A 16,336-nucleotide genomic window follows, 5' to 3' on the forward strand; every position below is an offset into this window, starting at 1 on the left:
AATCTGGGTGGGCCAGTGACTATGGTAAAAGGAATGCCATGTGGCTGCTGAGAGTAGGTCATAAGAAATGGTATACGCTTTCCACCTGGTTCTCCTGGGACAATCTGTGGTGGGACTCCGAGCCTCCACAGAAGATGTTTGCGGCCACCATGCTGTGGGGAAGCTCAGGCCAAAGGAAGATGCTACATGCAGATTATCTAAGGAGCTCTAGCTGAGGTTCCTGACAACAGCCAGCGTCAACTCCCAGGCATGTGAATACAGATGTTTTCAGATGATTTCCACTCCCCGGCTTCAAGTCCTTCCAGCTGAGGCCTCATCATGGAGCAGATGCAGGTGTTCCTGCCATTCCACTTCTAAATCACTGACCCACAAAATTCATGGTTTAAAAAAGAATGGCTATTTTTAGCCAGTAAGTTTTGGGGTAAATTTGTTATACACCAATACATAACAAAAATAAGAGAAAACAGAAAATAACATTTATTGTTAAAAAAATATTGAGCTTGAACATTCTTGTACTCAGGTCCTTGTCAACCTATACCTAGAAAGTGGTCTTGCTAGATCAAGGGATCTACATATCTTGAATTTAACTAATTATTTTGCCAAGCTCCCACCAGCAATGTATAAGAGTTACCACCAATACTTAGATTAATCATTATGGTAAATTTTATCAATCTAGTGAATATGGGAAAATAAGTCAGTATTACTATAATTTGTACAATAATATTTAATGAATTATCTTACAATACAGTAAAATCTGAATGTCCTTAGGGGAGCAGATGGATAATATGCTGGGGGAAATACTACACAGCCATTCAGATGAATGAACTAGATCGACACACATCAATATGATTGATCTCAGAAACATAATGTCAGAAAAAAGCAAATTGCAAGAGAATACATAATGTGATAATATTGAGAGGCATTTAAAAATAGGAACAACGCCTCTATAGTTTAATCATTCAGAAAATCTACAGAGTGCCTGCCAGATGCTAGGCTCCGTTCTAGGCACTGGGGATGCCACATCGGAAAGAACACATAAATATATGGATCTCAGCCCCCCAGAGTGTACGTGGCTGGTAGACACTATCCAAATACGTGTATGGCGAAATAACAAAGATGTGCATAGTGATGAGACAAGCTTCAGAATAGTGGGTCTTTCTGAGGAGGAAGGAATAAAGAAGGGATAGATAGAGGCTGGTAAGTTGGAGCATAACTTTATTTCTTTAAAAATTTTGAAACAAATATGCAAAAATGGTCACACCTGTGAAATTTTGGTCGCAGTTATATATTATCTTTTGTGCTCCTCTGTGTGAAATGTTACATAATTTAACATGCAAATGCAAATCTATTGATAGGGTATATACAGCAACTGCTCGTCAGCTATGGGGGAAATAGCTATCTTAATCACTCTGCCGCCCACCTGGATACAAACCTAAAGTTTAGAATGTGTCAGTGTAGCTAGGTCTTGAACTAAAAGAAAGCAGTATGATATATATTTTGGAAAGAGTTTATATAGGCTTTGGATCCAGGTAAGCCTGAATGAAAATTCTACTTCCTAAAGTCAGTGGGTGAAATATTTGACCTTCTAGAAGCTCAGTTTCCTCATCCCAAGATAGTTGCAACAAAATTTAAACTTACCTCCGTAGGTTTTTGTTTGAATCAGATAAAATCGACAAGGAGCTAACATTTATTGAATCCTGGTTTGTGGCAGGCACTGTTCTTCTTGCTTTATATGAATTAGCTCTGTGATTCCCAAACTGTGTACCAGTGGATCATTGTAGCAAACTCACAGAGGCTCTGAGCAATTTCATATGTTTAAGACAGTGTGGTACTTGAAATCTGCTGGACACTGTGGTAGCTTCTAGCTCAAGCTTTTTCAGAGTCAACCTCAGATTACATATATTCTTTGCAATAATATTTTACCTTTGCAGTACTATTTAAAAAATTTATGTTCTATATTTTCCAGTGGCTATTACTTTAAGTTGTTACGACACAAAGGCTTAATAGTTGTTTGGAAATAGTTACTTAAGAAATAGAACTATTTAGAATTACATTTGGCCTAGGGACACAGGGAAAGGAATTATGGAGACACTTAGCATAGGGGTCTGTGAACAAAGGAGATTTGGGTCCCTCTGCATGTTTAATCTTCATATCAACCAAATGACATAAATCCTATTATGTCCACTTCACAAAACTAAGACACAAAGAGGTTTACTACCTTGCTCACACAGCTAAAAAAAGTATTCTGCAGGATCTGAACTGAGTCACACTGACATCAAATCTCACACCCGAAACCAGTGCACTCTACTGTTTCTATGTATATAACTGTGTAAATAGCGTGACCGTGTCAAATACACTACAGTACTGTAGAGACATGTTCTGAAAAGAAATAAAATTTTGATCACAATATTAGAAGTATGTATTTCAAGCTGGAGCTGGAAGGGACTTCATAAATTTTTGTACAAGGAGAAAACTAAAGCCCTGATGAGTCTCCAAGACAAACACACCTAGTCATTGGGAGAGTCAGAATAAGAACCTCGTCTCCTGTTCCCACTGTGATATACCTGTGGAAAACTGACCACATTCTGTTCAGGAGTGGCCATCAACAATAAGATATGCTTATGATGCCACAAGAAGGCACAGAGAAATAAACACCCACATTTGGAGAGCAGTGGCATGGCAGGTATCTTTGTAGCTGATAAGAATCAATATAAAAGTCAGGTGTTTTTCCACTGAACTCAGGGGATTTACATGTAATGTTTATTTCAAACACTTACTAGAGCGACCGTTCCCAGTGGACAGTCAAGTAACTCTCACTACAAGGCTCTAATTTGAGCTCTGTGCTTCCACAATCTGTGAAATACTTCCTTCCTCTGGGTTCCACGGCAGACAATGTAATACTCACTTGTTTTCTTGTTGTCTGATTTCCTCGGCAGCTGAGGGCTCTCGAGGGCAGAGCCCATGCCTTTTGCCTCAGTCAGTATTTCCAGTGTCAGTCAAGCATAGTGCCTGGTATATAGTAGATGTTCAAAAGACGCTTGCTGAGTGAGTTTATAAGAAATATATGTTGGCAGAAAGTTATATATGAGCTATGACATCATTTATTTAATCAAACCAAATACAAATTTATCTTCAATTACAAACACCTATTTTGGACTTCATATAAGTAAGTAATATTTATTGTTAAACTACTAAGATTATGGGGTTCATCTGTTACACAGGCTTCTGTTAGCCTAATGTATCTGTTCATTAGCCTAAAATAACCATCTGTTATCTCCAAAATTTTATCCAGAGTCAGGCCTCTCCTTATATGTTTAAGCTCACTTGGTTTTTTATTTGTTTGTTCTTTAGAGACAGAGAGAGCACACAGGAACACATGTGATGGGGGGAGGGGCAGAGGGAGAGAGAGAATCCCAAGCAGGCTCCATAGCCAGCTCACAGCCCAATCTCATGACCCTGAGATCATGACCTGAGTCGAAATCAAGAGTCAGATGCTTAACCGACTGAGCCAGCCAGGTGCCCTGATTCAAGCTCACTTGTAATTGTTATGTAGATTCCGTCTGCTTCGGCCCCTGGTGACACGCACGCATACACGTATCATCTTAGCACTTTGAGAACTCACTTGTATCATCTCCATGTCTTTACCTTTATTCATCATATTCATGTTGCTTAGAACATTTATTCTTTTTACCTATCCAAACCCTCTCTTCTCCTCATTATCTAGTTTAGGCTGATCTCTTGCGCTCTGCCTTTTCTAATAGTTTTAGACTCCATTGATGCCCTTCCCCTGAACCTTAACAGCATGGCAGCTCTGCACTGCACCATTTGGCTCACGATTAGACTGTCTTGTTTTACTCTTATGTGTTTGTTAGTCTAGTCGCTCCAGCTAGATTCCAAGCTCTCTGAGTATAGGAATCAATCATTGCAGCATCACCAGATCTAACAGGATCCTAAGCAAATGGTAGTCATTCGGTATTTCATGATTCATTTGCTCCCTTGATTGCCTCATGTACTGCTTAATCTCAACTTACTCAACAGACTCCAAATCTGATCAGATAGTAGTATTTCATGGAGCCCTAAGCACAAGCAGAAGTTGGTGATATCAAAGAGGAAGGGAGAAATCATTTCTTGGGCACCAGGATTTAGACAATGCGTCAAAACAGAGGAAGAAAAGAAATTTGAGTGGAAGTTCAGTCATGGTTCATGGTCAAGCGTGGGAAGGTCAGTAGTTTTAAGGAAATATAAGAGCCAAAATACAGAGCAAAAGGAGCTGAAGTTTGGATTGAATTGAACTAAATTGTTCGTGTCCCACTGATGTCCATTTGAATACTTCTAGGCTTCACTTTTTTTTTCCCCCCAGTTTCAGTATTAGAGCCGGATATGGTAGTGGCTGCTTGAAAATCTTTCCAGATACATGTTAGAGTTGCGGTCCTGGCATTAAGGCATTATCTGCAGTGACAATGATGGGGGATCTCCCTGGGATTATGAGTTATGTATGGGTTTGGGTATGGTTGCAGTCGGGCAGTGACATCCTGTTTCTTAACATCGTAGAATCTATCACCCTGATGAAATTTTATGTGGCTCTTGTTGATTTTTTGTAGTGTACAAGGCTGAATAAGGCATAAACTCCAGGAAATATTCTGACTGTCTTCTGTGGAATACCAAGGAAATATTTTACTCTAGTATATCTTTCTGCCCAAGTAAAAAGAATTAACGAAATGTCCTTTCTTTCCAGCAGAGTAAATCTAAATTGCCTAGAAAGTATTAGCATTAGTGCGTCTTGGAAAGTGTGAAGGGTGATATTTGTTGTGTTGCATTTTTGGATACGGTATTTTCATTATGCTGTGAGAAGAGATCATTGGATTAAGGACAGAGTATGGAAAATAGAGAAAACCAGATAGTAAATTGCAGCTCTGTTAAGACACTTTTCAATTTTTTCTCTTTTCTTGGTCTGTTCCTCTGTGGGGTAAAAGAGATATTTCCCTTCGTGCTCAGCCTTTTGCTTCACCATAGGCTTAAACTCTGTCCCCCCACTCCCAGCCCAAGATAATACGTATTTACCTACATGGTGGGCTGTGCTAGTCTTCCCCAAAGTGGGGGAATTATGTCTATTTGATAGAAGCAAACTGAATTTTTGAATTTATTCTTGGGAAACTAATGCTTTTAATTTTCTGTGATAGGTCTCATAATTTGATATCAAACACCTCTGAAAACATCAATCATTCCATTCAATCAATAGAACCAAAGGAATATTGAGAGAGCAATTTGTGTCCATCTCTTTGCCTTCAAGTGTACTTACGCCACATAGTTTTTCACATTGTTATGTAAAAGTTTAGGCCATTTTCACTTGCTTCATTCTCAAGGGCAGTGCAGTAACATGTTTACCCTTGTTTGAATAAAAACCAAGTCATCTTAATAAGTGCTGTAGACACCACTTTTAGGCAACAGGCTTGAGCAATAGAAACTTGAGCAAGGCAAAAGGGCCCACCGTGACCCATGACCTGAATACAAACGGGCTCATTAAGTGACCTACCTCAAAATGGCCATAGGCCCTAACTAACCAATGGACTACTTATAGCCAGGCACAGTTACCAAAAAAGGGGAAATTCCATACTTCCCCATAGTTCCTCACTCCACCCTATAACCATAGCCCCTCACCACCACCTCATGGCAGACCGTCTCTCCCTTGCTATCCTGCTCGCTGTTCTTTTGCAGCATATTCAGTAAACGTCTATCTCCTTTGTTCTGCCTTCGATGAATTCTTTCACTGCCCTTGCTGCCAGCCCCCACCCCATTGGAGCCCCACAAGTGCAAATCTCAGAGAAGAGGGAAAATGTCAGAGCTGTGAGTGAGGATGGTGGCTAGAAAGTGATAATTCAATTGTTCTCTTCCTGCTATTTTCTTGGCCAGCAATGCATCCCTTAGAGGGATGAACATCATAAAAAATAGAGATTTATATTAGTAAAGAATACAGATAGATATCTTAAAACAACCTTATTATTATTATTATTATATTAAATATTTTTGTTAGATCTTCAGAGAAATGTAGATCATTAAAAAACTGTTGGAGGTGTTTCATTTAAATAATAGTTACATGTGTGAAGAATATTGACATCATAAAGGACCTTCAATAAAAATGGTATTGATTTTTTTTAAGATTTTATTTATTAATGAGAGAAAGAGAGAGAGAAGAGGCAGAGGGAAGAGCAGGCTCCCTGTGGAGCAGGGATCCCAACATGGGACTCAATCCCAGGATCCCGGGATCATGACCTGAGCCAAAGGCAGACACTTACCAGACTGAGCCACCCAGGTGCCCAAAATTGGTATTGATTTTTGTTGTCATTTCCCAACCACTATAGCCGAGGCACAGGAGTACAAGAACGCCTGTCTCTGGGGTTCCCAAACAGACAAGGTTTGGCCAACCACCACTAACAAGATCCAAAGGCAGAGAAACCAGTTGTGGTGAAACCAGAAAAGAATTTATTTTATTGAGACTAACACCAGGAAAACAATGTACTAATTTCTCAAAGACTGTCTCCAAAGTGCCAAAAATACTTCCAGGTTTATATAAGGAAAATGTGTGACAAAGGTCAGTAGGTATGTGATGGTGGGCAATGAAGGTCAAATTGATCATTGTCTTAGGGTCAGTCACTTGGGGTCTTGCTGGCTCAGGGCAGTCCTTATGCTTAAGGGCTTATGCTTCAGTTCCCATCAGCGGATGTTTTGCTCTCCTGGTCTCTTGCCTGAGTTAAGAGATAAGCTGGAGGGTTCTAGAGGGGAGGGGGGTGGGATGATGGGTTAGCCTGGTGATGGGTATTAAAGAGGGCACGTTCTGCATGGAGCACTGGGTGTTATATGCAAACAATGAATCATGGAAGACTACATCAAAAACTAATGATGTAATGTATGGTGATTAACATAACAATAAAAATTTTAAAAAAGAAAAGTAATTCAGAAAAAAAAGAGATAAGCTGGAAAGAAGAACTTAATCAATTAGAAAGTACAGACTGAGGTCAAAATGGAGGTAGTTGAAGTCCTCTTCCACCACCTCTAAATATTCCAGTTATTTTTAACTTTAAACTTTTTAGTGATTGATTTCAAAAATAGGAGTCTTTCCCAGTTTGGTTTACTATGTCAAGCTCCATCAAGAAGTCATTTAGCTTCTGGAATGTGCCTAAACTATGAAACTTTGAACAACATCTAAGAGAAATTGAGAGTCCATTATGTATTTTGCCTTAAAGTAAAAGATGGTTTCAAGGTGTCTAGGGTGGGAAGAACGATGGCAAAATGAGAAAAACAGACAGAAAAAAATCAATGAGAGGAAAAATAGCTACTTCAGTTTGTGCACAATGGCTGTTATAGGACCACAGATGTTTAAGAGCAGCTAGGAGAATATGTCTGGAACACGTTAAGAGTTAGGAGAGGAGATGCCAATTTCACAGCCATCTGCATTCTGTCAAAGGTCTGTAGTGGGTAAGTTTACTGTGATCTTTGTCTTTCCGTCTCTAACCACTGCCCAGCTCTGCCCCGTCGATTTCATCTTTTGAGATTTGAATTTGTTTTCTAATAAGCTACATTACACTTGTTGTAGCTGTGGGTCACCTGGGGCTGGGAGCGAGAGAGAAAAGGAAGACATTTTTGTCTGTTTCTAGTACTCCTCCAGGAATCAGAAACAACAGGGAGAAAAGGATGTCTGCTGAGGTGCTTGAATGACAAAGCCACTGCTGAATTGTGCAAACAGAAGCCGTTCTGGAACATGAGCCTGGTCTCCTTGTTAAATTGTGCCTGATGTTGGACACCCTGTGTCACTACTGTGTTATCACGGCAAGCTCAACATTCAGGATTCCTTTATGAACTATGTGAGAAGCCACTAAAAGCATTCTCTGATGATACAGTCGGCACTGGGAAAGACATCTGAGCATTAATCAAGAAATGTATGTGGGGGAACATTGCTGGTATCTTGTTTAATAGACAAGGGTAACATGTCCTCCTTTCAAATATGCTTTCGATGACATGAAGTAGATTTAGAGAGATTTATAACAATGGGATTGGGATGACAGTAGACTTCCTTAACCCATTCTGTTATGGAGATCTTTATGTAGTAAAACGTCCGATTATGGGCTCAGCACAATCATTTTTGGAACATGATCCTGTATATCAGAGCATCTCATCATTTAGAAAAATATCTTTGTTTTAATCCTTCCTGATACAAATTTAATTCGCTTTGGTGCTCAAGGGTTATAATAAGTGTGGAGTTACATGCTCCTTTGTGCTTGCCTCACAAAACTTCCAGCCGAAACCAACCAACCAAGATTTCTTTCACCTTAACAGTAAGCAGAGAAGTTCAAATGAGAGGTATGAACATCTTTCCACAAATGCACATCTTTTCTCAGTGGAGGGCTGTCGGTTGCACAAACAAGGAGTTTGCTGTGGTTTGGAGACCTTTTTTACCTTGTTGCATTGCCAATTATTTAGCTTTGATTATGGCAATAATCAAAGTGTCAGGAGTTACTTCTTGCCTAAAAGAACTGAGGTCAGTTTGAAAATTAAGCAGGTCCTAATTCATTTGCCTTTTATTTCTTTTACTCATAATCTATACTACAAACCATCCGCTCACAAAAAATGTCAACATCTCAAGGTCAACATCTCCTATGCTTCAGTTCATAACTCCCTAGTGAGTTCCTAAGCTTGCCACAAAAATACAAAATATCTATCACAAACTTATATAAGCCTCAAACTTTAAAATCTGATGGCAATTTACTTTAGGAGACTATGTTAAAATAAGGATCATAGGCTATGTGTCAAAGTGTTCATGTTTGATTTTGTGTTAGATGTTAACATCATATATGTACAAAGATGAAAATCCAAATTAGAGGTCTGATCTCTAACCCAAACTTTTATCTCTATATGACACGCAAACACACTACAGACATTTGGTAACAGTGGTTACTTTTTTTGTGTCCACTTGACTGGGCTAAGGGGTACCCAGAGAGCTGGTAAAATACTATTTCTGGGTATGTCTGTGTGTGTCTGGAAGAGATTAGGGTTTGAATTGGTAGACTAAATAAAGAAGATCCACCCTCACCAACGTGGGTAGGCATCATCCAATCCATGAGGGGCCTGAAGAGAACAAAAAGTGTTGGAAGGGTGAATTTCCCCTCTGCTTAAGATGGGACATCCATCTTCTCCTGTCCTCAGACTTTAGCGCTCCAATTTCTTGGGCCTTCAGACTTGGATTGGGATTTACACCACTGGCGCCTCTGGTTCTCAAGCTTTGGGTTTGGACTGGAGCTACACCATTCATTGTCATGGGCCCCCAGGTTGCTGACAGCATGTTGTGGGACTACTCAACCTCCATAACTGTGTGAGCCAATCCCTCCGAATAAATCTTTCTTTCTTTTTTTTTTTTTAAAGATTTTAATTTATTTATTTGACAGAGACAGAGACAGTGAGAGCAGGAACACAACCAGGGGGAGTGGGAGAGGGAGAAGCAGGCTTCCCGCCGAGCAGGGAGCCCGATGTGGGACTCGATCCCAGGACTCTGGGATCATGACCTGAGCCGAAGGCAGACGCTTAACGACTGAGCCACCCAGGCGCCCTGAATAAATCTCTTTCTATATTCCACATATCCTATTGGTTCTATTTCTCTGGAGAGTCCTAATTCAATGACTCACTAAAGTAAGATTCTAAGTTCCTATAGCCCTGTGAAGCTCCTAGGAGAACCATTAAGCTATTGGCCATTTATTTAACTTTTATATCAAGTTAAATGCATATTAGTATTAGAAGTCAAATAGAGACCCATGTAGAATATTGGAAGACGTGGGTTCTCTCTTTGAATTTAATACTCCATTTTGGATCAAAAGTTGAGTAGTAAAAAGTCTCATTAATATGTCTCTTGAAAGTTTTCTCTCTACTCTTGTTTCCACTTGGGTAAAACAAATGTACTAGTATCAATACAATGCTTAAAGTGTAGCAGCTTAGAAAGGACTCTCAGCATAGCATCTAGAGTTGATGAATCACTATGTTTTTACACCTGAAACTGATGTAACATAATATGTAAACTGTACTTCAATAAAAAAACAGGGGCTTTTAGTACACACGGTATACTGTGGTAGGAAGAATTATTCCCCCTCCCCTCGAAGATGCCCACCTCCTAATCCCTGGAACTTTTTTTTTAAAGATTTTATTTATTTATTTGAAAGAGAGAGAGCATGAGAAGGGGGAGAAGCAGACTCCCCTACTGAGCAGGGAGCCTGACTTGGGGCTCGATCCCAGGACCCCAAGATCATGACCTGCGCCAAAGGCACTTGCTCCAACCGACTGAGCCACCCAGGCGCCCCTCCCTGGAACTTTTGGTTCTGTTGCTTTACGTGGCTTAAGGGACTTTACAGAGGTGGAATTAATTTGAAGGATTCTGAAACAAGGAGAAACATCTGGATTACCCAGGTGGAAACAATCTAATCACTTGCATCTTTCTCTCAAAGCGGAGAAACTTTCCTGGCTCTGGTCAGAGAGGTGTCCAAGAGTTGCAGGTTGAGGATTTCACCCGCTGTTCCTGGCTTTGAAAATAAAAAGAGGTCATGAGCTGAGGAACGTGGACAGACCACAGAAGCTGGAAGTGAGTTCCACAGAAGTGGGTGAGTTGAAATTGGTTCAATAATTTCCTAATGTTAATGTGTACAACAACTCACGGGCTACTTGTTTTAAAATGCATCTCAACAGGCCTTATTTCAGGCATTCTGAGTCATTATATCTAGTGTGGAATTGTATCTAGTGTGGGATTCATTATATCTAGTCTGAAAGTTAACTCCATTTGGATAACATTTTATCAAGATGAGTTCAAAAAGCCATTCTAGCTTGATTAAAAGTAAGTTGCCATATTTAACACGTAATTTGTTAGTCTTTTTTTCCATATTTATATTACAGAATCGGGGAAAAGTGACATATACATAAAGGTACTTATTTTGACTGCATTTAAGTTAGTCAGCTTGTGCTCACTTTGGCAGCACATATATTAAAATTGGAACAATACAGAGATTAGCATGACCCCTGCACAAGGATGACACACAAATTCATGGTATTAGCTTGATAGTGCCTTTCTAGAAAATTCACAAATTTTGAACCTCAGTTTTTGAAAACTTCACCCGGGGTACTGGATCAGAAGGATCAGGCATGTCCTCTTCCTGGACATTTATTATACATGTTTATTTGTTTAATGTGTGTTTTCCATGCTTGTCTGTAAATCCCATTAAAGCAGACAACATGGGTACCTTACATCAGTAGCTCCACCAACTAGGTGGAGCCAGACCCCTTTAATCCAGAAGTACTTTCTTTTCAGGTAAATGAAAAATGCACAAGTGTAGTTAATGGTAGGAGAAGTGCAGGGCAGGGTTGGATTGAAGAAATATTTAGGAATTAAAATGAGCAGATTAAACAATCTGATGAAGGATTGCGGAAAAAATGGGTTTCAGTCTCAAGCTTAAGTTGGATGGATCTATCCCCTGTTGAGGAAGAAATAAATTTGGTGGAATATTAATTTAGTTTTGGAGATCACACGTTTGAGATGTCTGTGGGAGCTAATAACCAGTGAATAACTACAGATACATAGGAATCTACAATTCTAAGGTGTGACGGAGTGGCCACCCAAAATATCTGTGTTCTCATTCTTAGAACTGATGCATGTTAATTGTATATGGGAAAGGGACTTTGCATAGGTGATTGAAGTTAAGGATCTTAAATATGGTGAGGGGATTCTGCATTGTCCAGGTGGGCCCAATCTAATCACATGCGTTCTTGAAAGCACAGAGCTTTCCCCAGCTGCAGAGAATCAGAGAGTTAGGCAGAGAAAGACTCACCTAACTTTCTCACCTAACTCTCTGGGGCCACAGTCTCTGGAGCCAAGAAAGGAGCAGATTCTCCCCCTCAATTCCCTTTCGTTTTGAGAGACATTTGCTTAGTTGCTGATTTCTGATCTGGGTTTTCACTGACATTCTTTTGAAGCTTCTGAGGATACCGTCAGGGGGAGGCATGGTTCAGCACACAACAGAAAACACGAGGCTGACTCTGCCAATCACAGGGTCAGAGCCAAACTTTGAGAGAGAAAAAAATCACACTCTGGCCCAGTTCTTACTCTGTTATCTCTCAGTTTGGGTTTACTCCATCACTAGTGAAACTCATCTGAAACTTTCCAGAGAAACCTTGGATGAGCTGTGCTTGGGGAGTGGAGTCTGGATCAGAGCATGGCTACATAGATCGGCAACAACAGAAATTGAACATTTGTCTCTTCCATAATCTATGCTTCTTCCTTCTTGTTTAACATTATGGCGCAGTCTGAGGCAGGATAATTCCTTGATCACCTGGCTGAGACTGTTGTTCTGTTTTCTCTAGTGTAAAATTACTTCTTTCCCTTCTTTCCATCCTTTAGTCTTTGGAAGAAACCTATGATGTGCCACCCATACATAAGGAGTGGGGCGTTACGTTCTACCTCCCTGAACATGGAATAGCTGCATAAGTTATTTGGGATTCTGCACAGATTGTCTATTCTCCATTTTTTGAATAAATTATAGCAGGAGGGACTCATGACTCCTATACTTGGGTTTATAATGCAATACTACTTTATTTTATTGATAACTTGTTCTAGCTTCAGCCACCTGGAGTTCCTTAAGTTTGTTCCCGTCTCCTACTGACCTACTCACATGACTGTGGTTTTTGTCTTGTCTTTGTTTTTGTTTTGAGTGCTGCCTTACTTTCTGGCAATTCAAGATAGCTCCAGATTCTTCTTGTATTTTTCCTGCCCCAGTCCTAGAATCAGTTGTCTTTTCCCCCCAAGCAGCTCTGGTTTTTTTTTTTTTTTTTAAGATTTTATTTATTTATTTGAGAGAGAGAGAATGAGAGAGAGCAAGCACATGAGAGGGGGAGGGTCAGAGGGAGAAGCAGACCCCCCGCTGAGTAGGGAGCCCGATGCGGGACTCGATCCCGGGACTCCAGGATCATGACCTGAGCCGAAGGCAGTCACTCAACCGACGGAGCCACCCAGGCACCCATCTCTGGTTGTTTTTATTGGTGAACGGTATTAAAACCAAGATCTGAGGGTCAGGTGAACCTATTGCTACCTGAGAGACATTGCTTTTAGGCCCCCTCAGGTGGCACAGTAAGGAAATGGATACGTAAACACTCACTTGTATGCATACACATACCTATAAGTATTTTTATATATGACAATATTTATTAATACTGAGCTGAAAATGTGTTCATGTGGAGGTCTCCAACACTAATCCATTACCACGTGGATCATTCTAGTCTCTTTCCCTTGCTTATCTGTAACCACCTACTCCAACTGTGAGAAAACTTGTTCCCACCATCCATTTCGGTTTAATTAATTGATTCCAGTATACATGGACAGTGGTTTCAGAATTGTTAACACCTATCCCCAGGAGAAACAACTTCATTACCTAGAATACAGAGCTTATGTACAGTTCCTTTTGACTTTAGAGATCTCATTTCCTTCATTACTTAGGCTAGCATCTTTTCCTCCACCCTCTTCAGTGAGATTGTCTCAGACATTTGTAATACTGTTAGATTCTTTGTCCCATTCTGTTTGGTCTTGAGATCCTATGACTTCTTGAAGGATTTTTTTTAAATATGCCTACGTAAAAGTTCATTGTGCTGTGAAGTTCTGCAGGTTTTGATAAATACATAGTGCCATATATCCACCATTACGTTCTTATATAGAATGGTTTAATCATACTAAAAACTTCTGTGCTATACCAATTTAACATCCCCCAACCTCCAGCAATGTGTTCATTATCTTTATAGTTTTACCTTTTCCAGAATGTCTTATAAATGAAATGATGCAGTTTGTAGCTTTTGCAAACTGCTTTTTTCGTTTATCAAAATGCATTTCAGGGCGCCTGGGTGGCTCAGTTGGTTAAGCGACTGCCTTCGGCTCAGGTCATGATCCTGGAGTCCCAGGATCGAGTCCCACATCGGGCTCCCTGCTTGGCAGGGGGTCTGCTTCTCCCTCTGCCCCCTTCCCTCTCATGCTCTCTGTCTCTCATTCTCTCTCTCTCAAATAAATAAATAAATAAATAAAAATCTTTAAAAGTAAGGTAAATACCTAAAGAGCATGATTGTACATAAATGGATTGCATAGTAAGACAATACTGAGCTTTGTAAGAAACCACCAAATGATCTTTAAAGTAGTTGGGCCATTTTATATTCCCATTAACAGTGACTAAGTGTTCCTGTTGCTCTGCATCCTTGCCAGCAATTGGTATCATCATTACATCTTGATTTTACTTGAGTGAGACAGTACCGGACTTTGCAACTAAACAACTGATCAGTAGAACCGTAAGACAGTAAATTTTTGCTAGTTTAAAGCAGTACATTTCTGGTAATTTGTTACAGAAGCAGTAGAAAACTAACATGCCTATGCAGTGTTTATGTTAGGAAGAGTGCATACATTTTTGGACAGGTCTATCCTCTGGTTCATATCCAGTTATATCTTCTTCAGAGGCTGACTGCCAGAATATAATGCATGACTTGGAAACCTTTTCATGTATAGGAGAGAAATTATTATATTCCTTCTCTCCATTTATTAAAAAATCAAACACCTTTTACCAATGCCAACATGGGACATTATTCCCCAAACTCCCCAACTCTCCACCCTTGGTGTAAAGAAATGTTAATCAATATTTTAAAAGTATACACTGAAGCTTAATTTTATCTGAAAATATACTTATATAGTTAAGTGTATACTTTTAACATTTTTTTTCAATTTCTTCTTTTTAGATGTCTATATATATATATATATATATAAAACTTTCCTTGAAGATTTTAGTTCTTCAAACTGAATCTGATGATTAATATTTTAGGTTTACTAGGATGGTAGAAAAAAGGCAGAGTATTTAAGACTCAAAAACACAGTTTTTGAGAGAGTCTTATGACTTATATTTCACTGTACAATGCAGAACAAAAATTGTCATTTGTAAACATTTGCACTGTCTGTTCCTTGAAGCAATTTACATTTTAGGCCTTTTCACTTCTCTTCCAGTACATGTCTTCTTCCTCTATTGTCTGTAATTTCTGGTTCTCCTCCAAATGGGGCCACCCATTCATTCTGTCACATGTATTTATATTCCTCCACATCAAAAAGCCACTCACAAAGTACTTTCAGTCAACATTTATATTAAAAAGATATTTTTAAATTCCAATTCATTAGGGGAAAAAAGCTAATTACATACTTTTTTTAAAAAAGCATAGGTTTTCAACCTGTATTAAGAAACACACTATCAACAAAGTATCTAAGGATTTATTGGCATGATTTTTTTTAACACTCTAATTTCCTTATCCCTCCTCCTTTTACATATCGTTTTTTTATAGCAAGATTCATAGCATTATAGATGTAAGAAAAAAGGGTAGCGAGAAATCTGTACTATAGTTAACCTCCCAATATTTAAGTTTATCAGAAAATAGTCAGAATACAAACATCCCCAAATAGCAACTGATGATGAGGTGATAGGAATAAAAAAATAAATTGCTAAGTGAAACTTACACTCAAGATAGAGCCACCTGAGATGTAGAACAGTTGATACACATTTAGTCCTTAATTTCAGTAAAACATAGATGATTTCTGGTAAGATCAAGGACTAAGAGCATGAATTGTTTCACATTTGAGGTGAATGAATGCTGAGTATCAACTGGGCTAAGACAATTTTTTGAAGATTTTACAATCTAGAGGGAGATAGGTACAGATGTAACTAATAATGTACATTGTTTTAATGTAAATCATAATATAAGGTAAGCGATCACTATCATAGCATAACTACAGAGACTTGAGGAATTCAAAAGGAGAAAGACTGTCTAACTAAGAAAGCCATGTTAAGCTTTAAGGAGGAGGGAGCTTTGGGATGGACTTGAAGGACTGGTAAGAATTTAATAATTGGGAACAGAATGGGCAATGCTAGAGGTGGAAAAGGATGGCGAATATTTAAGAAGCATGAAATAATCCTGCATAGATTTTTGGGAGGTTAAGAGTGAACAATGTTAGAAATTGAACAAGGCTTACATTTTTGGAAATCCCTGCAAGTCCAACACATGTTATTTAATTCACTAGACAATAAGACACTGTTGAAGTTTTTTTAAGACCATTATTTTAACAGATATTTAAGGCAAATCAGATGAAATAATAAAAATGCAATTGGGAGTTAAGAGGTTATTGTGGTTGTCCCTCTAGGTCTGGATTTCACTCATGAGTGTGCATGAGAATAGTCTGTAGAGAGAACTAAAAAGCCAGGGACTGGGCCCAATCCCTGAGATTATGATTCAGTTTGTAAGT

The 16,336-nt window shown here is 39.2% G+C and overlaps 1 non-coding gene across 1 annotated transcript; it reads left to right on the forward strand.

The window, feature by feature from the left end:
* The first annotated feature begins 10,990 nt into the window (after positions 1-10,990).
* Positions 10,991-11,094, forward strand: LOC118021481. The gene has a single exon (XR_004682201.1). It is a non-coding gene; the product is annotated as a U6 spliceosomal RNA (small nuclear RNA).
* The last annotated feature ends 5,242 nt before the right edge of the window (positions 11,095-16,336 follow it).

This window comes from Mirounga leonina, unplaced genomic scaffold, assembly GCF_011800145.1.
Source record: "Mirounga leonina isolate KUSES-001 unplaced genomic scaffold, KU_Mleo_1.0 Mir_174, whole genome shotgun sequence".
NCBI lineage: Eukaryota > Metazoa > Chordata > Mammalia > Carnivora > Phocidae > Mirounga > Mirounga leonina.